Raw genomic sequence first — 26,602 nt, forward strand, 5'->3', positions numbered from 1 at the left:
ACGGAGGGACTCGAGGGAACTGTGGGGAGACTTCCTGCCAGGCTGGGGCCACTGGGAGGCCGGTCGGACCGGCGGAGTCAGTCAGTCTCTGCCTCGCTTGTGACTGACTCTGCCCCTAAAACTCTCCAGAAGCAGCGTCCCTAACGTGTGAGTCAGTCCACTCAAGCCCAAACAGTCAGTCACTGCTATAGGTCTGCTATGCGAAAGAGTCTAGCACCCTGGCAATGCTGCCTCTTCACAGAGTCCCAGGTCTGACATGTGACTGACTCTACCCTAGCACTACTGCCCCTCCAGAGGCCCAGGTCTGACATGTGACTGACTCTACCCTAGCACTACTGCCCCTCCAGGGTCCCAGGTCTGACATGTGACTGACTCTACCCTAGCACTACAGCCCCTCCAGAGTCCCAGGTCTGACATGTGACTGATTCTACCCTAGCACTACTGCCCCTCCAGAGTCCCAGGTCTGACTGACTCTACCCTAGCACTACTGCCCCTCCAGAGTCCCAGGTCTGACATGTGACTGACTCTACCCTACCACTACAGCCCCTCCAGAGTCCCAGGTCTGACATGTGACTGACTTTACCCTACCACTACTGCCCCTCCAGAGGCCCAGGGCTGACATGTGACTGACTCTACCTCAGCACTACTGCCCCTCCAGAGGCCAAGGTCTGACATGTGACTGACTCTACCCTAGCACTAATGCCCCTGCAGAGCCCCAGGTCTGACATGTGACTGACTCTACCCTGGCGCTATTGCCCCTCCAGTAGGACTGACTCTACCCTGGATCTATTGCCCCTCCAGAGTCCCAGGTCTGACATGTGACTCTACCCTGGCGCTATTGCCCCTCCAGCGTCCCAGGTCTGACATGTGACTGAGTCTACCCTAACACTACTGCCCCTCCAGAGGCCCAGGTCTGACATAGGACTGACTCTAACCTACCGCTATTGCCCCTCCAGAGTCCCACGTCTGACATGTGACTGGCTGTACCCTAGCACTACTGCCCCTCCAGTGTCCCAGGTCTGACATGTGACTGACTCTACGCTAGCACTACTGCCCCTCCAGAGTCCCAGGTCTGACATGTGACTGACTCTACCCTAGCACTACAGCCCCTCCAGAGTCCCAGGTCTTACATGTGACTGACTCTACCCTAGCACTACTGCCCCTCCAGAGGCCCAGGTCTGACTGACTCTACCCTAGCACTACTGCCCCTCCAGAGTCCTAGGTCTGACATGTGACTGACTCTACCCTACCACTACAGCCCCTCCAGAGTCCCAGGTCTGACATGTGACTGACTCTACCCTAGCACTACTGCCCCTCCAGAGGCCTAGGTCTGACATGTGACTGACTCTACCCTAGCACTACTGCCCCTCCAGAGTCCCAGGTCTGACATGTGACTGACTCTACCCTAGCACTACTGCCCCTCCAGAGGTCCAGGTCTGACATGTGACTGACTCTACCCCACACTACTGCCCCTCCAGAGGCCAAGGTCTGACATGTGACTGACTCTACCCTAGCACTACTGCCCCTGCAGAGCCCCAGGTCTGACATGTGACTGACTCTACCCTGGCGCTATTGCCCCTCCAGTAGGACTGACTCTACCCTGGATCTATTGCCCCTCCAGAGTCCCAGGTCTGACATGTGACTCTACCCTGGCGCTATTGCCCCTCCAGCGTCCCAGGTCTGACATGTGACTGAGTCTACCCTAACACTACTGCCCCTCCAGAGGCCCAGGTCTGACATAGGACTGACTCTACCCTAGCGCTATTGCCCCTCCAGAGTCCCACGTCTGACATGTGACTGGCTGTACCCTAGCACTACTGCCCCTCCAGTGTCCCAGGTCTGACATGTGACTGACTCTACGCTAGCACTACTGCCCTTCCAGAGTCCCAGGTCTGACATGTGACTGACTCTACCTTAGCACTACAGCCCCTCCAGAGTCCCAGTTCTGACATGTGACTGACTCTACCCTAGCACTACTGCCCCTCCAGAGGCCCAGGTCTGACTGACTCTACCCTAGCACTACTGCCCCTCCAGAGTCCCAGGTCTGACATGCGACTGACTCTACCCTAGCACTACTGCCCCTCCAGAGGCCCAGGTATGACATGTGACTGACTGTACCCTAGCACTACTGCCCCTCCAGAGTCCCAGGTCTGACATGTGACTGACTCTACCCTAGCACTACTGCCCCTCCAGAGGCCCAGGTCTGACATGTGACTGACTCTACCTCAGCACTACTGCCCTCCAGAGGCCAAGGTCTGACATGTGACTGACTCTACCCTGGCACTACTGCCCCTGCAGAGCCCCAGGTCTGACATGTGACTGACTCTACCCTGGCGCTATTGCCCCTCCAGTAGGACTGACTCTACCCTGGATCTATTGCCCCTCCAGAGTCCCAGGTCTGACATGTGGCTCTACCCTGGCGCTATTGCCCCTCCAGCGTCCCAGGTCTGACATGTGACTGAGTCTACCCTAACACTACTGCCCCTCCAGAGGCCCAGGTCTGACATAGGACTGACTCTACCCTAGTGCTATTGCCCCTCCAGAGTCCCACGTCTGACATGTGACTGGCTGTACCCTAGCACTACTGCCCCTCCAGTGTCCCAGGTCTGACATGTGACTGACTCTACCCTAGCACTATTGCCCATCCAGAGGACTAGGTCTGGCATCTGAGCGATTCTGGCCAAGTCCTACTACCCCTTCAGAGGCACCTATCTGACAAGACTGACTCTACCCCAACCTTATTGCCCCTTCATAGGCGCAGGCTTAACACGTGACTGACTCAGCCCTATCCATACTGCTCCTCATGGGGCACAGCTCTGACATGCAACTGGCTATATCCTAGCGCTACTGCCCCGTCAGAGGCCTAGGCTGACATACGATTGAACCTACCTAGATTTATTCTAACATGGGATTGAGTCTGCCCAACCCCTACTATCTCTTTAGAGGCACAGGTCTGACATGTTACTGGCTCTACCCTAGTACTACTGCCCCTCAAGAGTCCTGTATCTGGTATGTGACTGACTCTACCCTAGCACTACTGCCCCTCCAGAGCCCAAGGTCTGGCACGTGACTGACTCTATCCTAGCACTACTGCCCCCCAGAAGGCCAGGTGTGGCATGTGACGGACTCTACCCTTGCACTACTGCCCCTCCAGAGTCCCAGGTCTGGCATATGACCGACTACCCTAGCTGTACTGTCCTTCAGAGAGCTACGTTTCATTTGTGATTGACACTACCCTAGCGCTACTGCCCCTTCAAACGCACAGGCCTAATGTGTAACTGACTTTACTCAAGTCTTACTCCCCCTTCAGGGGCCCATGTCAAGTGATTCAATCTGCTCCAGCCCTACTTGCCTTTCAGAGATCCAGGTCTGACATGTGACTGACTTCCACTCCTTCAGAGTCACCAATGTCACATGTGAGCCACTCCAGCAAACACCAAACAGTTATTTAGTTGTGACGGACACTTGCATAGCTATACTGACCTTCCAAGAGTCCCAGAACTGACATATGAGTCACTCTACCCTAAACCTACTGACCCGTCAGAGTCACATGCCTGACATTTGACTGGCTCTCCCCTACTTCTAGTGCCCATCCAATGGCCCAGGTCTGACATGTGACGGACTCTGCTCAAAAGCACAGGTGTGACCTGTGATTGTCTCTAGCCTAGCCCTGCTGCCCGCCCAGAGGCTCGGGTCTGACATGCAACTAAATGTACCCTCGCTCTAATGTCCCCCAGAGACCCATGTCTGACATGTGACTGACTCTGCTCAAGCCCTACAGACCATGCAGAGGCCACTGATATGTGGCAAACCCTACCTTCGCCCTACTACCCCCTCAGCAGCACATATCTAGTACGTCACTCACTCTGCCCAAACCCTACCATCTATTGAGTGGCACCAGTCTATTATGCAACTGACTCTACCCTATCCCTACTGCCCCTTCAGAGGAACAGAGGAACAGGGCAGAAATCCTACTGACTCTACCCTAGTGCTACTGCCCCTTCAGAGGCCCAGGCTGACATGCGATTAAATCTACCTAGATCTACTCTGACATGGGATTGACCCTGCCCAAACGCTACTATCTCTTCAGAGGCACATGTCTGACATGTGTACTCGAATCCTGTCCGCCCATTTAGAGGCACAGGATGACATGGGATTGACTCTACCCTAGAACTACTAGCCGTCAGAGGCACAGGCTGACATGTGATTAATGCTACCCTAGATATGCGGCCTCTTCAGAGGCCCAGGTCTGACACGTGACTGGCTCTATCCTTGCTGTACTCCCTCTTCAGAGGCCCAGGCTGACATACGATTGACGCTACCCTAGATCTACTGCCTCTTTAGTCCAGGTCTGACATGTGATTGACGCTACCCTAGATCTACTGCCTCTTTAGATGCCCAGGTCTGACATGTGATTGGCTCTACCCTAGATCTACTGCCTCTTTAGATGTCCAGGTCTGACATGTGATTAACGCTACCCTAGATCTACTGCCTCTTTAGATGCATAGGTCTGACATGTGATTGGCTCTACCCTAGATCTGCTGCCTCTTTAGATGTCCAGGTCTGACGTGATTGACGCTACCCTAGATCTACTGCCTCTTTAGATGTCCAGGTCTGACATGTGATTGACTCTACCCTAGATCTACTGCCTCTTTAGATGCCTAGGTCTGACATGTGATTGACGCTACCCTAGATCTACTGCCTCTTTAGATGCCCAGGTCTGACATGTAATTGATGCTACCCTAGATGTACTGCCTCTTCAGAGGCCCAGGTGTGACATGTAATTGGTGTTACCCTAGATCTACTGCTCTTCAAAGGACCAGGTATGACATGTGACTGGTTGTATCCTTGCCGTACTGCCCCTTATGAGTCCCAGGTCTGACATGTGACTGACGCTACCCTAGATCTACTGCCTCTTTAGATGGCCAGGTCTGGCATGTGATTGACTCTACCCTAGATCTATTTCCTCTTTAGATTCCCAGGTCTGACATATGATTGATGCTACCCTAGATCTACTGCCTCTTTAGATGCACAGGTCTGACATGTGATTGACTCTAACCTAGATCTACTGCCTCTTTAGATGCATAGGTCTGACATGTGATTGACTCTACCCGAGATCTGCAGCCTCTTCATAGGCCCAGGTCTGACATGTGATTGACTCTATGCTAGATCTACTTCCTCTTTAGATGCCCAGGTCTGACATGTGATTGACGCTACCCTAGATCTACAGCCTCTTCATAGGCCCAGGTCTGACATGTGATTGACTGTACTCTATATCTACTGCCTCTTCAGAGGCCCAGGTCTGACATGTGACTGACACTAGTCCAGATCTGCGGCCTCATCCGAAGCCTAGGTCTGACATGTGTTTGGCGCTACCCTAGATCTGCTGCCTCTTCAGAAGCCCAGGTGTGACATGTAATTGGCATTACCCTTGACCTGCTGCCTCTTCAAAGGACCAGGTCTGACATGTGACTGGCTCTATCCTTGCTGTACTGCCACTTCAGAGGCCATGTCCTGACATGTGACTGACTTTGCCAAAGCCCTACTGCTCCTTCAAAGGCAACGTTCTGACGTGCGACTGACTCTGCCCCTCTGCTCTTTCAGAGACACAGGTCTGACATGTGACTGAATGTGCCCCTCTGCTCTTCCAGAGACACAGGTCTGACATGTGACTGAATGTGCCCCTCTGCTCTTCCAGAGACACAGGTCTGACATGTGACTGAATGTGCCCCTCTGCTCTTTCAGAGACACAGGTCTGACATGTGATTGAATGTGCCCCTCTGTTCTTCCAGAGACACAAGTCTGACATGTGTTCCTGCCCTAGCCCTACTGACCCTTCAGAAGCACAGGTCTTACATGTGACTGGCTCTGCCTTAGACCTTCTTCCCCTTCAGAGTCACAAGTGACCAGAGCTCTTCCCGTCTCCCTCTTCAGAGTAACGAGTCTAATATCTGACAGACTCTGCCCCATTCATTCTGTCACTGCAGAGTCACATGACTGACATGCAACCGTCCCTGCCCCAGCCTTTTTACTCCATCAGAGTCACAGTTCTGACTTGTGACTGACTCTGCTTTAGCTCAACTGCCGCTTCAGCGACACAGGTTTGACATGTGACTGACTCTGCCCTAGCCCTTCTGCCTCTTCCGCAGCACAGTTCTGACTTGTGACTGACTCTGCTTTAGCTCAACTGCCACTTCTGAGGCACAAGTCTGAAATATGCCTTACTCTGCTCTAGCCCTTCCAGCTTGTCTGAACTACTGATCTATCTGAAATTCCATCCCACCTATGACTCACTGACTCACTCAACCACAGCCCTCCCACCTCTCAAAGGTGGGGCCACAGAGCAGGGCTCAAGTCGAGGGTACACGTGGGGGGACAGAGTCCACCCGCTTTATTCAGAGGGTGGACTCAGTCCCCCCCCCAGCAAAAATGAGAAACATTGAATGTCCTCTTTGAATTTATGAATTAAAGCCGACCTCAGGGATCAAACCAGTCGGCAGAATTGTAGGCCGGACACTTATCCACTAAACTATATAACCTGATGAAAAACAACAAACAACTAAAGGTGAAATGTCCCATTTCGGTACTGCAAGTTCCAGGGAAAATATTTGTATTGGTTCTTGGAGTTTAAAACATGCACACCTTTTAAAGTTTTAAAAAACACTATTAGAAGAAAATATCCTCCCTTGGTTGTGTGTGTGTGTGTGTTAATGTTATGAAAGGCAAATGCCATTCGTCCTGTGCAATGTGGGTGGTTATGCAAAGCCAATTTAATGAATTGTTCATATTTCACCTTGATATGCTAATTTCTGATGACGTCACATCCCATTGTGTTTGCTGATGAGTCCCCTGACTTTCATTTTTAGGACTTGACCCCTGCCACAGAAGGATGTGTCGCCCCACTGGATAAGTGCTGAATGCGACCCCACTGAGGAAGGAGACCCCTGCCCGACCCCGCCAGATCATAGAATGTCCTGCCTGCATATTTCCGGGAAGGGGCAACATATGCACAGTCATGCTAGTCTTCCTCAGTGCCATCAGAGCGCCCACCTATGGGACTGGCACCAAAAACAGTGGAAGAGCCAAGCTCCTGCTTTAAGGCCCACCTCTTGTGCTGTCACCCCTTCTGGTAAATCTCGTGTGCAGTTGGGCTGCCCCTTGCAAAATCAAGTAATCTGTTAAGTCAACAGGCTGCCCCTGGGGTTTTCCATCTGCCTTTGGGCTACCATCACATTCCCTGTGTTGCCCATAAACCTTTGGGCTACCATCACACCCCTTGTGTTGCCGAGATCCTCTTGGAATACCATTACATCACATGTGTTGCCCAAAAACCTCTGGACTACCGTCACATCTCTTATGTTGCCCAGACACCTTCTGGCTACCATCACATCTCTTATGTTGCCCAGGCACCTTATGGCTACCATCACACCCCATGTGTTGCCCAGGTGGTCTTGGACTACCATCACATCCCTTATGTTGCTCAGACACCTACCATCACATCCCTTGTGTTTCCCAGACAACGTCTGGCTACCGTCACATCTCTTATGTTGCCCAGACACCTTTTGGCTACTGTCACATCTCTTATGTTGCCCAGACACCTTCTGGCTACCGTCACATCTCTTATGTTGCCCAGACAACTTCTGGCTACCGTCACATCTTTTATGTTGCCCGGGCACCGTCCGGCTACTGTCACATCTCTTATGTTGCCCAGACACCTTCTGGCTACCGTCACATCTCTTATGTTTCCCAGACACCATCTGGCTACCACCACATTCCTTATGTTGCCCAGGCTCTTCTTTTGCCATCAGCCTATCTGTTGTATTGTTGAATTGTCTCTTAGGCCATTGGAGTGTCCCGCGTGCCATTGGACCTGTCCCTCTTGTGCTAGGCCATCCTGTGGGTTGTGGGCTGTATGCTCTACTATTGGGCTACATCATGCACCGCAGGCTTCTCCCTCTGGTCCATTCCTCGTGTCATTAGACCATGTACTGTCACCAGGCTATCTCTTGAGCCATAGACCCACCCCTTATTTTTCCTGGACTACTAACCTCCCGCTTCCAATTCCTCTCCAGCATACCCCCCACATTCCCTCACTGACCCCCACTTACCTCACACGATCCTCGGATCCGTCTAATCCCCACTGAAACACACAACCCACTCATACAACCCGAAAAAATCTGCTGCAAACAAACACCCAATCACTATATGCTGCCCATGCGGTCACAATAGTCCCAGTGCGCACAATCCAAACACATCTAGAATGCTGACCCCGCACTAGACGCCAGTTCCTCCTGGTTCCACAAGCACCCAGAGCAAAGCAAAACCTCTATCCAACTCCCTCGTTCCTCACTAACCTGCCCAACCCATTCTCTCACAGAACCACGCGAGTGCCTGGACACCAGACCAAAGGTAATGGTGCGCTGTAAAAGACAACTTAACTTAACATAACATATAACATATAACTTTTGTGTTGTCATTGGACCATGTTTTTTTGCCATCAGGTTATCTGTTTTATTGCTGAATTGTCTCTTGTGCCATTGGCCTGTCCCTATGGTGCTTGGCCATCTCTTCTCTCATTCACTGTCCTCTGTGCCATCAGCCTGAACCTGTCCTTTATGTAACCCACATATTTGTTGTGACATTGGGCTATGTTTTATCCCCTTGGGGTGTAGCTTGAGTCGTTCTCTCTGGCCGCCATTCATGGGCCCTCTCTCCTCACCCTCGCCCTCTCTCTCCTTCTCTCCTCTCATCACAGACCTTGCCAAGAAGGCCCAGTTTCAGCTGCACCTCCTCAGCTCCAATTCTCTGAAGATCGGAGGCTTTTCCAAGCAGAGAGTGGGGGTAGATCTCTCTCCTGCACAGGCGCCTCGCTCTGGAAAGGCCTTCCTGCCCCTCTCAGACTTGAGACACATCTTCTTAAGTTCCAGAAGCTTCTCAAGACCTTCATTTTCTCTCCAGAAGCTTCTCAAGACCTTCCTTTTCTCTTGTTCCTTTCCTCTTCACCTCCTTTGCTAATGTACCCCTCTGTCTCCTTTTGACTAGCTACCTGGTTCCTTGAGATTCTTGCAGGACACCAGGTCCTCCTTGACAGGTCTACCCCTGCACTTGCTCTCCCCTGCCCCCCATAACCTGCACTTGACTTTCCAGCCTCCACCCCTCCCCTGCATCATCCTAGCTGGGCCTTCAGCACATTGAGCCCTCCCAGCCCCATCCCTCGCACTTACCATGTGGACTTTCTTTCCCCTGCGCTCTCTGCATTCCCCTGGTACTGTCCAGCTGGCTTCCCCTTGGCACTGGCATAACCCATGCGCCCTTCTGCCCTAACCAGCACTTCCACCGCCCCCTCTCCTCCGCACTTCTTGTTACTGCACTTGCATGATCCGAATGACACAAGACCTAGTAGGGCCTTTTTGTTTTTCTTCATCCGTGCCCCCCCCCCTCTTTTGTCTTGTTGCGCCTTGAAACACATTTTGCTGTGTAGGTGTATTATAATTGCCCAATAAATAAAGAAACATAGAATGTTGTGTCATCAACCCTTTTGTTGTTGATCTGTTTCTTTTGGCACTGGGCAGTCCCTTCTGTCATGGCATAGACATGTGAACCATCCTCTGTGCCACTGAGCCTGCCCTTGTGCAGTGGGGCCATGGCATGTGTCATTGGGTTGGGCCTTGTGCCATTGCACTGTATGTTGTGTCATCAGACAATTTCTTGAGCCATCAGTCCAACCTTTGTGTTCTCGGGAGGATAGCTCAGGGGCAACGTGCTCGCCTTGGAAGCAAGATGACACGAAGCAACACAGGTGCGATCCCCGGGTCCACGCTAAGAAACCTTATTAAGCGTATTAAGGTATTCAGCGTGTTATAAATAACCTATCATATCATATCATGTGTTGTGTCATCGGGTCATGCTTTTCTGCCATCCTCTTGAACTCCAGCTCAGGCTCCAAACTCACATTCGCAATACGCACACACTAAGCCCTCATCAACATTCTACTAGCACTCACAGCTGGCCGGCAGGACACTACAGTCACCTGCATGTCTTTGCATCATTGCTCCAAGCCTGGTGTAGTTGGCCCATTCCTGTGCCCCCCGCCTATCTGTTGTGTTGTTGGGCTATCACTTGTGCCATTGGGCAATGCCTTGTGTCATACTTTGGACATGTAAGCCACCCATTGTGCGCTTGGGCCATTCCTTGTGCCATTGGGCTGTATTTCTTTAATTTCTTTTGTGTGTTATGGTTTGTACAAACCTTTCACAAAAAAGAAGAAAATACTTTTTTGAATATAAATCGTAATTCTAATACAAATTTCATTAGGCCAAAATCACCAGTAGAACATTAAAGGAGTGGCTCCAACCTACACACATAGCTCAGGGGCAACATGCTCCCCTTGGAAACAAGAAGACTGGAGCAACACAGGTTTGATCCCCAGGTCCGCACTTAGGAACCTCTGGGTAGTAAGCGCGTTAAAAATAACCCATTACAATTACACATTCATTTCAAATTCACAATCGTATTTGGTTAAAAAAAATAATAAGAAAAAGCAGAATAAGAAAATACATGACACAATTCATCCCATCGATTCTTTAGTTGCTAAAATGTTGTATAATTGTATCAAAAACCCATACAGGGCTAAAATCAATGAAGTTTTAAGGGTTCCATGTCATTTCGCCGACAGGCAATTTTACGACTGCCTTTTTAACATGGACACTATTACGAAAAAAGTAATCAACATTTTTTTCTTTTTGGGTTGCGGGGGGTAGTTCCCCCACAAACCTGTCACCCCCCACCTATTTTTAAATATTCCGTCCTCCCAACCCCTTATCTGCCCTTTCCCAGTCCCCCGCCAAAATTTCGATGACTTTTTTGTAATTATGTCCACGTTAAAAAGGTCGTAAAAATGCCTGTCGATGAAACAACGGTATACCGTATTGAGGCCCCCCCATAAATGTGAAGCAGCGTCGAGCCGCAGCCATTTCTGAATAATCATAGGTGAATCTTCCAAAACGGTTAATGCATAGCTCAAGCGGTTCATTGCATCCTGTGGGGATATGCTTTAACATCCCCTGCACATTTAGAGTATTACCTACACGACGATATTGCAGGGCTTTGGGAATGTGTAATCGAGGGACTTATTCTTCCTGTGTAGGTGCAAGATTGCATTGAAACCTCATATACACTTCGCGCCATTTGGTCGATGGGCAACTAATCAGCTAGTTTGATATTATCTTCCTTGGGTGATCGATGAGGAGCTACACCCTTCGACAAAGAGTCCAATTTTACTGACGCTACTGTATTGACCCAGTCCCTTTCCAAAAGCTTCCTTTTCACGTGTATTTGATTGGATGTTAATATCTCCAACTCACTATCTAAGTAATAGCTTGTTATTCAAATCTACAAAGTTATTCAATTTTGTCATGGACTTTTTCCACAACAATCTGTAAGTCAGTAAATAAGGATTTCTTTTTTACTAGATCAATGATTTTTGCTAACGGTTGTAGCCACAACCCTTTCCTTATCACTTTCATGGAGTTTAATCCCAATTCATATCTGATTTCAGAGTTTGGAACTGACATGGGCAATCCTAACACTGATTCCCACATCCTGCCTTCATGTTAACAGAGAACTGGCCCCACTTTTCGAGCTCCAATCCATATAGTAAAATTGAAAACCTTTTCTGGTTGTAGGGTTTAAAAAACGGTAGAAGTGTACATTTCGAGAATTTGTAATATATTCAATTAATTCTAATTGGTTATTTATAACGCACTTAAGTTTCCAAGCGTGGACCCGGGGATTGAACCTCTGTTGCTCTGCATCCTCTTGCTTCCAAGGCGAGCACATTGCCTCCAAGCTATCCTCCCAAAACTTAAGCTTATTTACCAGCAATTTGATCTTTCCACTGTATTTTATTTCAAAATTTCCCCATTCCCACTGAGACTGAACATGTAAAGACCAACTTTATCAATTCTTTAAGAATGTCCATTTTTTCCTTGCCAATCTTCCAATTAAATCGTTTGGGATTTCTTTTTTTGTGTTGTTGAGAATATTACAGTTTTGGACTTCTTAGAGTTTATCACAAGACTGTTCTTTTGCACATATTGCACGAACACTGATCATTTCCTCTGCAGGCCAATCAGGGTTTGATCAAAGAGTACTAAATCGTCGGCATAAGACACCCAATGTAGGCGTAGGTGTGACAATGTGGCCGGAAACGAGGCAATGTTATCGAATATCTCTTAGGCATCATATGCAAAGTGAAGAGCAGGGGCTGCCTCACGCCCCTACTCATCTTGGCAGAGGGCCTTATCTTAATGATTGCGTCACGTGCAGGATCATTATCAGATTTGGGCTGTGTGTATTGTGATGTTGTGTCATCCCTTGCACCATGGAGCCATCCATTGTACTATCTGTGGTGTCAATCAACATGCTACATTGCTGGACTAGCTCTGGTGCTACCCCGGGCAATCTTTTGCTGCGATGTGCCATCCCTTGTGGGACTTGGCCATCGCTTGTGCCATGTGTGACCAGCCCGTGTCTTGCCGTGCCCTTCCTCGTGCAATTTCACCATCTATTTTGACTTCGGCTTGTTCCTTTAAACATTCCCGTCTACGGCGGTGCAATTCCTTATGCGTTCTGGCCATTCATTGTGCTATTGGGCCATTCCTTATGTTTTTTGCCAATTCCTTGTGCTTTTGGGGCATTCTGTGTGCTTTTTGCCAATTCCTTGTGCTTTTGGGCCATTCCTTGTGCTTTTGGGCCTTTTCTTCTGCCATTGGGCCATTCCTTGTGCCATTGGGCCATTCCTTGTGCTTTTTTGCCCATTCATTGTGCTTTTGTGCCATTACCTGTGCGTTTTGCCATTTTCTTCTAGTTTTGGCCTATTCATTGTGTTTTTTGCCAATTCCGTGTGCTTTTGCCACATACCTTGTGCTTTTTGCCATTCCATGTGCTTTTTGGCCATTATTTGGGCCATTCCTTGAGATGCCTGTCCATTTGTTAGTTTCCAAGCAATCCCTTGTGCCAGAGACCAATCCTTGTGTCATCGGGCCATCCCTTGCAGTGTAGGACCGTTTCTTGTGCTGCAGAGCCATTATTAGTGCCATTCACCAGTCTGTTGTGCTTTTGGGTCATTCCTTGTGCTTTTGGGCCATTCCTTGTGTTTTTGGGCCATTCTTTGTGCTTTGGGGCCATTCCTTGTGCTTTTCGCCCACTCCGTGTGCGTTTTGCCCACCCCTTGTGCTTTTTGGTGATACCCTCTCCCATAGTGCCATTCCTTGTGTTTTTGGACCATTCCTTGTTTTTTGGCCATTCTTTGTGTTTTAGGGCCATTCCTTGTGCTTTTGGGCCATTCTTTGTGCTTTTTGGCCATTCCTTGTGATTTTTGGCCATTCCTTGTGCTTTTGGGCAATTCCTTGAAATGTGTGTCCCTGCCTTAGTTTCCGAGCAATCCCTTGTGCCAGAGACCAATCCTTGAGTCATTGGCCCATCCCTTGCAGCGTTGGACCGTTTATTGTGCTGCAGAGCCATTATTAGTGCCTTGTTATCAGTCTGTTGTGCTTTTGAACAGTGCCATGTACCTTTGGCCCACCTCTCCCAATACTGGATTGAATATTTGGGGTTCCGAACGCTCTACATGTGTTATAGAGTTGTTTCCAAGCACGGGGAGTAAACAATGGTTGCGAGTAGAAAGCAGGAATATGGCGGGGTTCGGAACAGGCATCCTTCACGACATATAGTTAAAATGCACACTACATCCCCCTAGGGACTGATACAGTGAAGTTCTATTGCTTGTGACGCAATGTGGTTGGTATGCATACTACATCCCCCTAGGGACTGATACAGTGAAGGTCTATTGCTTGTGAGGCAGGGTGGTTGGTATGCATACTACATCACCCTAGGGACTGATACAGTGAAGGTCTATTGCTTGTGAGGCAGGGTGGTTGGTATGCATACTACATCACCCTAGGGACTGATACAGTGAAGGTCTATTGCTTGTGAGGCAAGGTGGTTGGTATGCATACTACATCACCCTAGGGACTGATACAGTGAAGGTCTGTTGCTGTTGAGGCAGGGTGGTTGGTATGCCTACTACATCACCCTAGGGACGGACACCGTGAAGGTCTGTTGCTTGTGAGGCAAGGTGGTTGGTATGCATACTACATCACCCTAGGGACTGGCACAGTGAAGGTCTGTTGCTTGTGAGGCAAGGTGGTTGGTATGCATACTACATCACCCTAGGGACTGATACAGTGATGGTCTGTTGCGTGTGCGGCAAGGTGGTTGGTAGGCATTCCACATCACCCTAGGGACTGATAGAGTGACGGTATGTTGCTTGTGAGGCAAGTCTATTGCTTGTGAGGCAAGGTGGTTGGTGTGTATACTACATCATCCTAGGGACTGACACAGTGAAGGTCTGTTGCTTGTGAGGCAAGGTGGTTGGTATGCATACTACATCACCCTCGGTGCTGATAGAGTGTAGGTCTGTTGCTTGTGAGGCAAGTCTATTGCTTGTGAGGCAAGGTGGTTGGTATGCATACTACATCACCTTATGGACTGATAGACTGAAGGCCTGTTGCTTGTGAGGCAAGTCTATTGCTTGTGAGGCAGGGTGGTTGGTGTGTATACTACATCATCCTAGGGACTGACACAGTGAAGGTCTGTTGCTTGTGAGGCAAGGTGGTTGTTATGCATACTACATCACCCTAGGGACTGACACAGTGAAGATATGTTGTATGTTGCTTGTGAGGCAAGAGGTACTGACAGAGTGAAGGTCTGTTGCTTGTGAGGCAAGTCTATTGCTTGTGAGGCAAGGTGGTGGTTGGTATACATACTATATCATCCTAGGGACTGATACAGTGAAGGTATGTTGCTTGTGAGGCAAGGTGGTTGGTATGCATACTACATCGACCTAGGGACTGGCACAGTGAAGGTCTATTGCTTGTGAGGCAGAGTGGTTGGTATGCATACTACATCACCCTAGGGACTGGCACAGTGAAGGTCTATTGCTTGTGAGGCAGGGTGGTTGGTATGCATACTACATCACCCTAGGGACTGGCACAGTGACGGTCTATTGCTTGTGAGGCAGGGTGGTTGGTATGCATACTACATCACCCTAGGGACTGGCACAGTGAAGGTCTATTGCTTGTGAGGCAGGGTGGTTGGTATGCATACTACATCACCCTAGGGACTGGCACAGTGAAGGTCTATTGCTTGTGAGGCAAGGTGGTTGGTATGCATACTACATCACCCTATGGACTGACACAGTGAAGGTCTATTGCTTGTGAGGCAGGGTGGTTGGTAGCATACTACATCACCCTAGGGACTGGCACAGTGAAGGTCTGTTGCTTGTGAGGCAGGGTGGTTGGTATGCATACTACATCACCCTAGGGACTGACACAGTGTAGGTCTGTTGCTTGTGATGCAAGGTGGTTGGTATGCATACTACATCACCCTAGGGACTGACACAGTGAAGGTCTATTGCTTGTGAGGCAGGGTGGTTGGTATGCATACCACATCACCCTATGGACTGACACAGTGAAGGTCTATTGCTTGTGAGGCAGGGTGGTTGGTATGCATACCACATCACCCTATGGACTGACACAGTGAAGGTCTATTGCTTGTGAGGCAGGGTGGTTGGTATGCATACCACATCACCCTATGGACTGACACAGTGAAGGTCTATTGCTTGTGAGGCAGGGTGGTTGGTATGCATACCACATCACCCTAGGGACTGACACAGTGAAGGTCTATTGCTTGTGATGCAAGGTGGTTGGTATGCATACTACATCACCCTAGGGACTGGCACAGTGAAGGTCTATTGCTTGTGAGGCAGGGTGGTTGGTATGCATACTACATCACCCTAGGGACTGGCACAGTGAAGGTCTATTGCTTGTGAGGCAGGGTGGTTGGTATGCATACTACATCACCCTAGGGACTGGCACAGTGAAGGTCTGTTGCTTGTGATGCAAGGTGGTTGTGAGTGCTGTTAACTGTTCATTATGCCTTATTCACCTTGTTGGTACAATGTAGCTATCTTTTATGTTGGCTGGTCAGTTCCTTGTGCCATGGAACCACCCCTGTGCTGTTCCTCTTGTCTCTTGTACATCACCAATCCACTGTGGCATCTTCCTGTCTGTCCCATGGGTCTCTGCTTGTGCCACTGGGCAGTGCCTTCTGCTGGCAACCCTTCCATTGTTCTATGAGGCTATGCAATGCATAGAAGGCCCGGCCATTACCTCACTTGGCCAGCCCTTCCATGTGCAGTCCAGTGTTCCCTTGGGCTGTTGGGTGACTTATGCCATAAGGACATCTCTTCTCCCAAGGACCATCCCTTGTGCCAATTGTTCCAATATGCCTTTGGGTTATTCCTTGTGCCATCGGCCCATCTGTGTTGATGCGCCTCTTGCCATCAACCGATCTGTTGTTTTGTTGGGCTATCACTCGCTCCACTGGGTCGTCCCTTTGGTCTGCCCATAGTGTCCCTTGTTGCATTGGGCTATGCCTTGTTCCCATGGTTCATCCATGGTGTTGCAAGCCCTATAGCTTGTGCTATCTCTTGTGCCACTGGAGAATCCATTGTGTCATCCCATGGGCTATTTGGCCACCCTATGTGCTATTGGGCCATCCTTTGTGCCATTAGGCCATCTCTTGTGCAGTTGGGTCATCCCCTGTGCCATTAGGCCATCCCTTGTGCAATTGGGCCATCCTTTGTGCCATTAGGCCATCCCTTGTGCAATTGGGTCATCCCCTGTGCCATTAGGCTATCCCTTGTATTTGCATTTGTATTTGCCCTGGGGCATCTGGGCGCATCATTCAAGTAAGAAATGGTTACATACATGAGCAAAACATTTCCCAAGTGGGAGAAACCAAGCCAATAGAGCCTTTCTCGGAAGGAAACAAGAATTACAAAGAAAATAATATCGTTACACAGGGTACAATATGCAAATCAAGTAGTCTGAGGCCAGAACAAGAGTTACACGGAGCTTATGTCGGTACATATCGCATAATCAGTCAATCACATACGTGATAGAAAAGTACCAGGAAAACTGGTGCACAAGATATCTAGGAATCGTAAGTGAGGTAGGTGGCAGAAGAGAAAGACAAAGGCACCTTATCCTACTTAGCCAAGTTAGTTAGGATGTGGAGGCAGCGGCGTCAAGCTCATGGAGCCAGAGTTTTGTTTTATTCTTGAAAGATAGAAAGGAGGGTTCGGCTCTGAGTGACGAGGGTAGTGTGTTCCAAAGTTTGGCCGCAAGGACAGGGAAGCTTGATCCCCCGGCAGTCTGAAGCTTATATCTAGGTACAGTGAGTGAGTTAGAGTGGGCAGACCTCAAGGATCTGTTGGGCGTATGCCGTGTGAAGCGATTGGTTAGGTAGGCGGGAGCCGAGTTGTTCTGGGCCTTGTGTGTTAGTGCAAGGGTTTTGAGAGAGATTCGTAAGTAACGGGCAGCCAGTGTAAGTTACGTCTTGTATCTGAGATGTGGCATCTCCTAGGAGACTAAGGGCTGCCCTAATGGCATTGTTCTGCGTGACTTGTAACTTATCAATATTTCTTTGGCTAGTTCCTAAGTAAAGTGCATTACAATAATCAAGTTTAGCCAAGATGAGGGTTCTCGCAAGGATAATGCAGTTCTCAGTGGTCAGGAAGGGAAGGCAGACGGTGATCAGTTTGCATGTGTATGCAGAGGCAGAAACAACAGCATTAGTTTGTCTGGTGAGGCAGAGTGTTGAGTCCAGGTAAATGCCAAGTGTTTTAGTGTCATTAGAAACTTTAATGTTGTTCCCGTCAATAATGAAGGTTTTGAAGGCAGAGTCTAGTTTAGAGAGTTTGATGATCGAGCCTAAAATGAGTAGCTCAGTTTTTTCATCATTAAGGCAGAGCCCATGATGTGCCATCAGGCCTGGATGACAAGGTAGATATCATTAAATGCTTTGGAATCAGTGGCGTTGTCACCTGTAATGGGGATTAGTATCTGGATGTCATCCGCATAGTTGGTATACGAGACACCCAGATAATCAAGAATGTCGAAGAGTGGGTTTGTAAACACATTGTACAATGTGGGAGAGACGCAGGAGCCTTGTGGGACTCCACAAGGGACTGGTGCTGGCTTGGCTGAGGCTGAGGGTGAGAAAACCCTCGTGGTTCTATTGGCCAAGAAGGATTTGATCCATGAATTAGCAGCATCTGAGAAGTGGGCAGCTGTTTTGAGGTGGTGACAAAGGATTTGATGATCAACCAGGTCAAAAGCTGCTGAGAGATCCAGAAGGAGTAATAAAGCCAGCTTGCCCTTGTCTTTTAAGTTCTCAAATTGTGTTTTTAAATCAATCAAGGTGGTTTCATTTCCGTGTCTGAGGCAGAAGCCAGATTGCCTGAGGCCTAAGAGGTTGTTAGTTTCGAGGTACTCCTGGATTTGGATGTATGCGGCACGGTCTAGAATTTTCAGTAAGTAGGGCTTAGTAGTAATAGGCCTGTAGTTAGAGGAGTTACTAGGGTCCAGTGTAGGCTTTTTGATTAAAGGGATGACCCAAGCATCATTGAGGTTGTCTGGTACGATACCAGATTTAAATGAGGCATTTATGAAAGGTGTAATAAAAGGCACAAGGTCATGCACCGCCTCCTTGATGATGTGAGCTGGACATAGGTCACCTTGGCAGTTGGAAGGTTTAAGCTTCTTAATTATATTTTCAACTTCTCAGATAGCGAGAGAAGAGAAGCTGAAAGGTTTAAAGGCGTGTTTGGGAGTAGGATTGTTGTACGACTGAGTGTTGAGTACTGAATCTGAGATATTGCTTCTCTTGGCGTTGATTTTAGTTTGGAGCATGCTGATTTTATATAGGGGTGCCTTTTAGATGTTGGTGCACCAGGTAGTGTCCGAGATACATGTATCCAATGGGATTACAGGGGAATCTAATTACTTAAGGAGTTCTTTTGTGTTGGATTCGTTTATTGTAGATGTCTTTTTTAGCTGCCAATATGGCTTCTTTGTAAGAAGAGGAGGCACAGGAAAGGATGTTTTTGTTAATTAGAGATGGTACATTTTTCCAGTGTGCCTCAGCCTTTCTTTTTTCTTTGCGTAGTTCTCCAAGGTACAGGTTGAGATGGGGACGTGGTTTTTGTTTACGTAGTCTAGATGGAGCAATAAGATTGAGGGCTTTTAGCATGGTAAGGTTATATGTATAAACTAAGGCTGTAGGGTCGGAACAGGTAGTTGATGCAGTATTGAGCAAAGGAAGAATAAGAGGGAGAGGTTTCTCCATAGTAATATCCTTCTTGTTATGGGTGTGGATAGCGGCGGCAAGGTTGGATTTGGGGGTGTGAGGGTAGGAATTGATAGAGAAGATTATTTTGTGGTGATCGGACCAGAGGCACGGTGTGATAGAGGTCAGTTTGAGCTCACAATTCAAGTCAGCCACCCAGTCGAGGGTACGTCCTTTATTGTGGGTAGGTTCTTTGATAAGTTGGGTAAGGCCAAAGTCCATTAGTGCACTTGCTAGTCCTGAGGCTTCGGAGTCGTTGGGATCTTGGTACCCTAAATTGAGGTCACCAAGAAGATGTATTTGCGAGTTGGACTTAGTGTTGGAGGCAAGGATGGAGGAGATGTCCTCAATGAAAGTAGAAGTGGGACCAGGGGGCCTATAGATGAGGTGCACTGTCGCAGTTTGGTTTGGAGAGATAGGGAGTTTGATAGAAAGTAGTTCCGCTGATGGGATCTGGAGGTTAGGGATGGGTCTGAGTTCCAGTGAACTCTTGAATATAAAGGCTAAGCCCCCCCCCTTTGTTTGATTAGTGTCCCTATCGCATCTAATGATCGAGTAATTATTACCTTGTGCCATTAGGCCATCCCCTGTGCTATTGGGCCATCCCTTGTATAATTGGGTCATCCCTTGTGCCATTAGGCCATCCCCTGTTCTATTGTTGTGCCATTAGGCCATCCCCTAGTGCTATTGGGCCATCCCTTCTACAATTGGGCCATCCCTTATGCCATTAGGCCATCCCCTGCGCTATTGGGCCATCCCTTATGCAATTGGGTTATCCCTTGTGCCATTAGGCCATCCGCTGTGCTATTGAGCCATCCCTTGTGTCATTAGGCCATTCACTGTGCTATTGTTGTGCCATTAGGCCATTCCTTAGTGCTACTGGGCCATCCCTTCTCCAATTCGGCCATCCCTTGTGCAGTTGGGCTGTCCCTTGTGCAATTGGGCCATCCCTTGTGCATTTGGGTCGTCCCTTGTGCCATTTGGCGGTACCCTGTGTCATTGTGCTGTTCCTTGCACTAATGGGACATCATCCCTTGTGCCATTGCACAATGTGCTCTGCTGTTGGGCTGTCTCTCCTGCCATCACAGTCTTTCAGCCTTTTCTTCCAACTGGCAGTCCCATGTGCCATCGGGCTGTCCCTTGTGTCACTTGGATATCACTTGTACTAAGCGGCCCTCCCTTCTGCCATCGGGCAGTGCCATGTGTGTTTTGGTCTACACCGTGCGCCATTGGGCTGTCCCATCTGCCAGCGGGCAGTTGCTCGTGCCATTAGATAATGCCTTGCACTTTTGGGTGGTCTCATCTACCATCGGGGCATTCCTAGACTTCTCATCTGGGAGCGTTGGATCCTGTTGGGCAGTGTCTTGTTGAGGCATACCCTCCATATGGCTCCACTCCCAATGTTCATGCCCCCCTATGTATGATCATGCTCCTCTGTATTTTTTTTTTTCTGCTCTGTGAAAGGAGCACCTTCTGATGAGTCATAAAATGGGCCAGGGATTGTCTGAGGGGGGCTCTACAGTTCACGGCCTCCTGAGAACATCAGTGTGCAGGGGGAGGAGATCGATGCTTTGGGACGAGGGAGGTGGGGTATTCTGCATTGAAATGAACCCTTCCCCAAGTCTCCAAACAAGTGGGTGTGGGAGGAATGTTTTTTGTGGTTGGGGCTGAGGAGGTGGTCATTCTCAACTCTGACATGCACCATTGGGTACTGGGGTTGAATCCTTGTCCCTATTTTTTTAAACACTTTTTATTAGCATTTTCTGTAACATAACAATAACCGCAACCCCCAAGAATATCCCAATCCACCCTCCCCCCACGCTCCCATGTTCGAACATCGAGGTCATTCCATCCAGGTCTCTTCGCTCTTCCGTAATTGACGGCAAACAACCCTCCATGGTCAACAGTATCACTAAGACCGGGCAACTCTGCAGAAACTTCTTTGGACCTCATTGCCCTTGCCTCCCTCTTCCCTCCCACCTCCTTTTCTAGCGGTCGCACCTCATGGCGGTCTTATGTCATTGGCTATTGACAAGTCATTCAACAGCTGGGTCCAGTATCCTTGTCCCTATTTAAGGTAAAAAGTCCCTCATTCTCAACCCAAGAGCTGAACCCTTCCACAAAACACTGCTTTATGCAACCAAATAGAAAGCTAATAGGAAAGAGACTTCCAGGAAGTGCGATGTGTCACGTGACAGGAAGTCCAAAAACTGGAGTATTTTACGATGTGACAACAGAATGAGTAACCTCTTTAGAGACTTACCAGCATTCGTAGATGAAAGAAGTAGCAATTTGTGTGATTTACTGGTCAAGACCAAAGGAGTCAGAAGCAAGAGAAGCAATACCAAAAGAGCAGGCCCTTTTCCATGCTTAAGTTGTTGCAATTGCAGCGAAGTCATTAAAGGCAACACACGTTTTGACCCTTCAAATGGTGAAAAAATATTACTGAAAGACTGCAGCACGTGACTCTAAAAATGCCATGTATGCCATAAAAGGTCCTTGCGGAAAATATTATGTAAGACAGACGACTCGTAAAGCTAAAACACATTGGATCTAGCATTGCTGAAACATAAAACTCAATCGATAACCCAGCTCCAGCATTACAAATGGACATCAGATTTCACAAATCACATTTCAGATACTAGAGGTCGTTGACGATAGCAATTTGTCATGCCTATCAGCAAAAAGCTGGAACAGAGAGAGGCCTATTGGATTGACAGGCTACAGAGTGTCATACCCCATGGTATGAACGAGGAACTCAATCTTGCATGTTACATTTAACACACAACTTTAATATGATTAGTTCGTTTTAGCTGAAGCATCGTATGGGTGAAAGAAGAAGATGACACAGGATACTGAATAATAATACATGACGCCCGTAAGAAACACTATTACTGGTAGATGACTTGTGCTGAAGTGTATAGACGACATATATGTATTGCATATAACGTTGATAATACAATTGTATTGAGTTTATGTAAGAATGACAATATTGTTAGGTTAACGATGAAAGATGAATTCCCTTGTACAGCATTTCCCAAAGGATTATCTTATAATGCACATGATCCTTTTGACTCTCTACCATCACACTGGGATATGTATTATCACATCACACCTGTGTACTTGGCCATATTTTAAGCTTTCAGATACCGTTCATAAAACACATGATTATCGTTGAGAAATAGTGTTTATTTATTTCCATATGTCTCTTGCAACAGTACATTTTTACGGGATGAGTTGGGTTACTATAACATGGCATCTCTTGATGCTCTTTGCGACTGTGAATGTTGATTGGATGACTCTAGATTGTGCATTTTATTGTTAAATAGGATATGCTTTGGGACAATTTCACTTTAATAAGATTACAGATCGTTATCACCTTTCATACATTACCAGAGAATGTTATTGACATTATTTTATTCAAATGTATTATTGACTATTAGTACCCGGCAAGGGATAATGAGAATATAACTTGCAATCTCATTGGCCCTTGCCGGGTATTTACCAGCCCGATAAAGCCTTACCTGAATTTCTTCTGCGTCCCTCCATGTTCGCATCTGGCCACCATGGAAAGGGAGAAGGGACTTTTTGTAGTCCCTTCTCCCCGTTTCCTGGCGGCCATTATCTGTGTTTACTTTTTTGAATTACTTTTTAAAGGTCGCCATGGAAAGGGAGCAGGGACTACATGTAGTCCCTTATCCGCATTCCATGGCGGCCATCTTTTTTATTGACTTTTTTCTTCTTTTTTGAATGGTCACCATGGAAAGGGAGAACGGACAACGTAGGCCCTTCTCCCCATTCCATGCTGGCCATCTTAAATGTTATTTTCTTTTCAGTTGTTAACCGCAGACGGCTTTTCACAACTTCTGAAACGATTCTATTGGTACCGCTTCTGATAACGCCCCGGGGCCTTCATTAAGGCCCTTGCTTCACTCGGGCCTATAACTATGGGTCTCGGGGCATTACCTGAATTGGCAATGCCCCCAGCTCGGGACTTATTGCTTAAATACTGTATCATTCTCTGTTTGCAAAAACAACTGGTTTTCCATTTTGTACTCTTCTACATTTGGTCATAATGGTACATTGTTGACACTTCACCCAGTAAACGAGTGACGGCACAACAGCATGTCATAACGTCATGACGTTTTGATGACGCCGTGCACTCACGCTTTACCCGTGATTTTCACTTTGGTCTGCCTGCATAAGAGACGTACAGAAAGGATAGCAGGTACTTTGTGCTCGAGGACAGCACAACATACCTGTATACAGGCCATTGGAGTATCTTATCAAAAACTGAGAATGTCTATAGATGGGTCCTCTTTGGTGCGAAACAATAAGCAAGACCTTGTTGAGCATTTTTCTACAGCTCCTGCTTTTTTATGAGCCTTGACTGGTAGACAACTACCACTAGAAGACAAGGTAGTGGGGATACTGTGTATTGTATGTTGATATACATGTTTTGCAGTTTTCACCAGTGTACTATGTCCATGACTGTTATTTCATTTGCTTTGTTTAACACAGGCTTTGCTGCTCAATATCATTGCTTTGCTTGTAGACGGCTATGCTTGTTTTTAGCCAAATCTTTTTTTGAATTATATTTTGTTCACCTCGTGATTTATATATACTGATGATCACTTTTTGCATTATTTGTAGGGTCCCCCCCTGATGATGGCCACATTGTCCGAAATGCACTGGCCTCTCATTCTGCCACTATATGTCATTTATAACGCGCCTGTACACAAGGGTCGCAATGAAGTATTAAGAATGAAGCCAACAAACCCATTAAGTCTATCTTATAAAATTGTTTCTGTAATGTAACTGTCTCATGTAACTACCATGTATTCCATGTGTTCCTGTAACCAGCAATGTTTATCCTGTAACAGCTCCACGATGCCCTAGGGCTGATGTGCGTTTTATAAATATAAATAAATAAATAAATAAATAAATAAATAAACAAATAAACTGTTTGATCGAGAAAACAAAGTCTAACGAGATTTATTATAATTGTATGCATGTTTTGTAGTTATTACTACTAGGGTGATGCCAAACACTGATTATTTCCTTTTTTGACTTAACGAAATACTGTGATATAATTACAATTTAAAGTAATTCATATTTTTTTTTTTATGAGTGTGTTAAAGATGTAACAAATCAACTTTTCACACATTAATATAAACAACACAATACAAATAATTATTGACACATCAAAAACATTAAAACAAAAGAAAAGGAAAATGTACATAAAAGCGATGAAAAAATCTTAAACTCTGGCTCCCTTCCCCCACGTAACCAGACCCCTATAACCAGTGTTGGTCATTGGGCCAGTTCTAGGCGGATCCGAGATCCGGCACCAGATGTGTAGCCGGATCTTGGGATCCGGCCAGAGTCAGCCGCCCAAGCCCATGAACTGCGCTGTAAAATAGAAAAAGAAAAAAAAAAGCATTCGCGACGGCAGCATTGCCGTTTACCACGGCTTTGGCACTGATGCGTAATGCACAATGATGCTAAGTTGCGCTTTACTCACCAGTGCCAACGCCGGCGGTAAAAGGCAATGCTGCCCTCGCAGGCTTTTTTTTTTTCTTTTTCTTTTTTTTGGCACAACAAAATGAGCCAGGGCTCATCAAGGGGGCGTGGCCTAACTGCAGGGGTCCTGCTGGCCCATTAGGCCACTCCCCCCAAGAGCCCCGGCTCCATGGGCTACTGGCACCCCTGCCAGGCAGCCTTTTGTAGTGATCAACAACCTCTCCCCATGGGGGAGAGGGTGTTGATCTCTGCATTTATTTTCTACAGGCTTGCCTGGCAGGGGCCAGGGCCTCACCTATTCAGCCTTAATGGTGGCGCTGCCCCTTGCCAGCTGGGTAGGGGCAGCGTCACCATTAAGGCTGATAGGGTGATAGGGTGAGGCTGCTTCAAGCTGAGGCCGTTTTCCTGAAGACTTGCGAGTTTCAGTCTTCAGGAAAACGGCCTCAGCTTCCAGCGGCCTCACGTTTTCTCCATAATGGTGGTGCCGGACCACGGGCATCTCCTGCTTAAAGGGATGCCTCGCAGGTTCGACGCCACCATTATGGCTGAAAGGCAATTTTTTCTGGAGCCTGAAGCTTTCGCACACGAGCGAGAGCTTCAGGCTTCAGAAAAAAATCCTTTTCGTGTAGTGGCCGGGGCTGGCAGGGGAGATTAGTGGGCCCCACATGGCCCCGCCTCAAATTGAAATTTCGGAGCCTGCCGGGAATGAGCCCCGGCAGGCCCCATCCCACTTAAAGCCCTGGCCGGCGGTAAAAGGCAATGTTGCTGATGTGTGCGCTTTTTTTTCTTTCTTTTTTTAAGTATTTATCTGATCGGATGGCCACCACCAACCCTGCCCCCTCTAGACCCCACCCTCTCTGACCCCCCCAACCCCTCCCCACTCCCCGGCACTTGTGGGATCCCCCACCACATTTTTTTCCATTTCCACCACTGCCTATAACTGCTAGAGCAGGAGACAGTGGTTCTCACGCTAAGCAGGGCCCCCACAATTCATGACATCCATTCTTACTGCCTCTAGTTTGCCACTCCCTATACAGAAGCGGCAAGTTCTCTCTTCCAACAGTATCTGCCTGCAAGCCCCAACTGCCTAAGAGCACTTGCGTGAAAATGCGCCTACACTTCGGCCTTGGAAATTGACATATGTATGTTTCTGGCTGTAACAACTTAAAGGGAAGTCTGGCGTAAGTTTCAAAAGTCTTCAATTCAGCCAGATGGTCGTGGCTATTCGCCCAGTCCCAAATATTTACTCGTGTTTTAAATTCCATGAACCCCTTAAGAGTATGCTCGTCCTTTTTGCATAGACTTGCATAATAGCCTGGCAGTTAAAAGAAGAGCCGGTCCGTATTTATAAAAAGTGATACCCGCTTTCACATCCCACTCTGGAAGTCCAGGAAGGCAGCATTTTCAATAATAGCAACTCCTCCATCAGCGTGGCACCCACTCGCGTTTTCGCGGCCTATGCCTGCACTAACCAAGTTATATATGCGGTGTAGTATTCACAGGGTGTCTGTGGCATCCATGCCAACATTCTCCATTCCAGTTGGGAGACGCTAGCTCGGCTTTTAACTTTGCATTCTAGGACTTGTAGTCCTGGGGGTCTATGAAGGGGAAATCCAAGGCTACAAGTCCCAGAATACAGACTTGAAATCAGGACTGGAACAGCCATCTCCTGAATGAAATGGATAATGTTCACGTGGGTGCTGTGAGCTCTTGCCTTTGTCAAGACTTGTGTATTTCGTCTCCTTTCCAACCCTTAAACATTTTCCCACGCATTCTTAGAGAATGAGGAGTGAGATCCGGGCCCCCTGCCTGACCCCACACGTCC

General features: G+C 47.9%; 1 protein-coding gene and 1 long non-coding RNA gene across 2 annotated transcripts in view; one reads left to right on the forward strand and one right to left on the reverse strand.

Annotated features, from left to right (window-relative positions):
* The window catches only part of SEPTIN5 (septin 5), a 513,411-nt gene that overhangs the window by 107,270 nt on the left and 379,539 nt on the right, over positions 1-26,602 (reverse strand). The window lies entirely within an intron of this gene.
* Positions 12-24,237, forward strand: LOC138492704 (uncharacterized). Its single transcript, XR_011276251.1, has 3 exons — positions 12-147; positions 6,867-7,129; positions 23,908-24,237. It is a non-coding gene; the product is annotated as an uncharacterized lncRNA (long non-coding RNA).

Source organism: Ambystoma mexicanum, chromosome 10, assembly GCF_040938575.1.
Source record: "Ambystoma mexicanum isolate Mex_15411 chromosome 10, UKY_AmexF1_1, whole genome shotgun sequence".
Lineage (NCBI taxonomy): Eukaryota > Metazoa > Chordata > Amphibia > Caudata > Ambystomatidae > Ambystoma > Ambystoma mexicanum.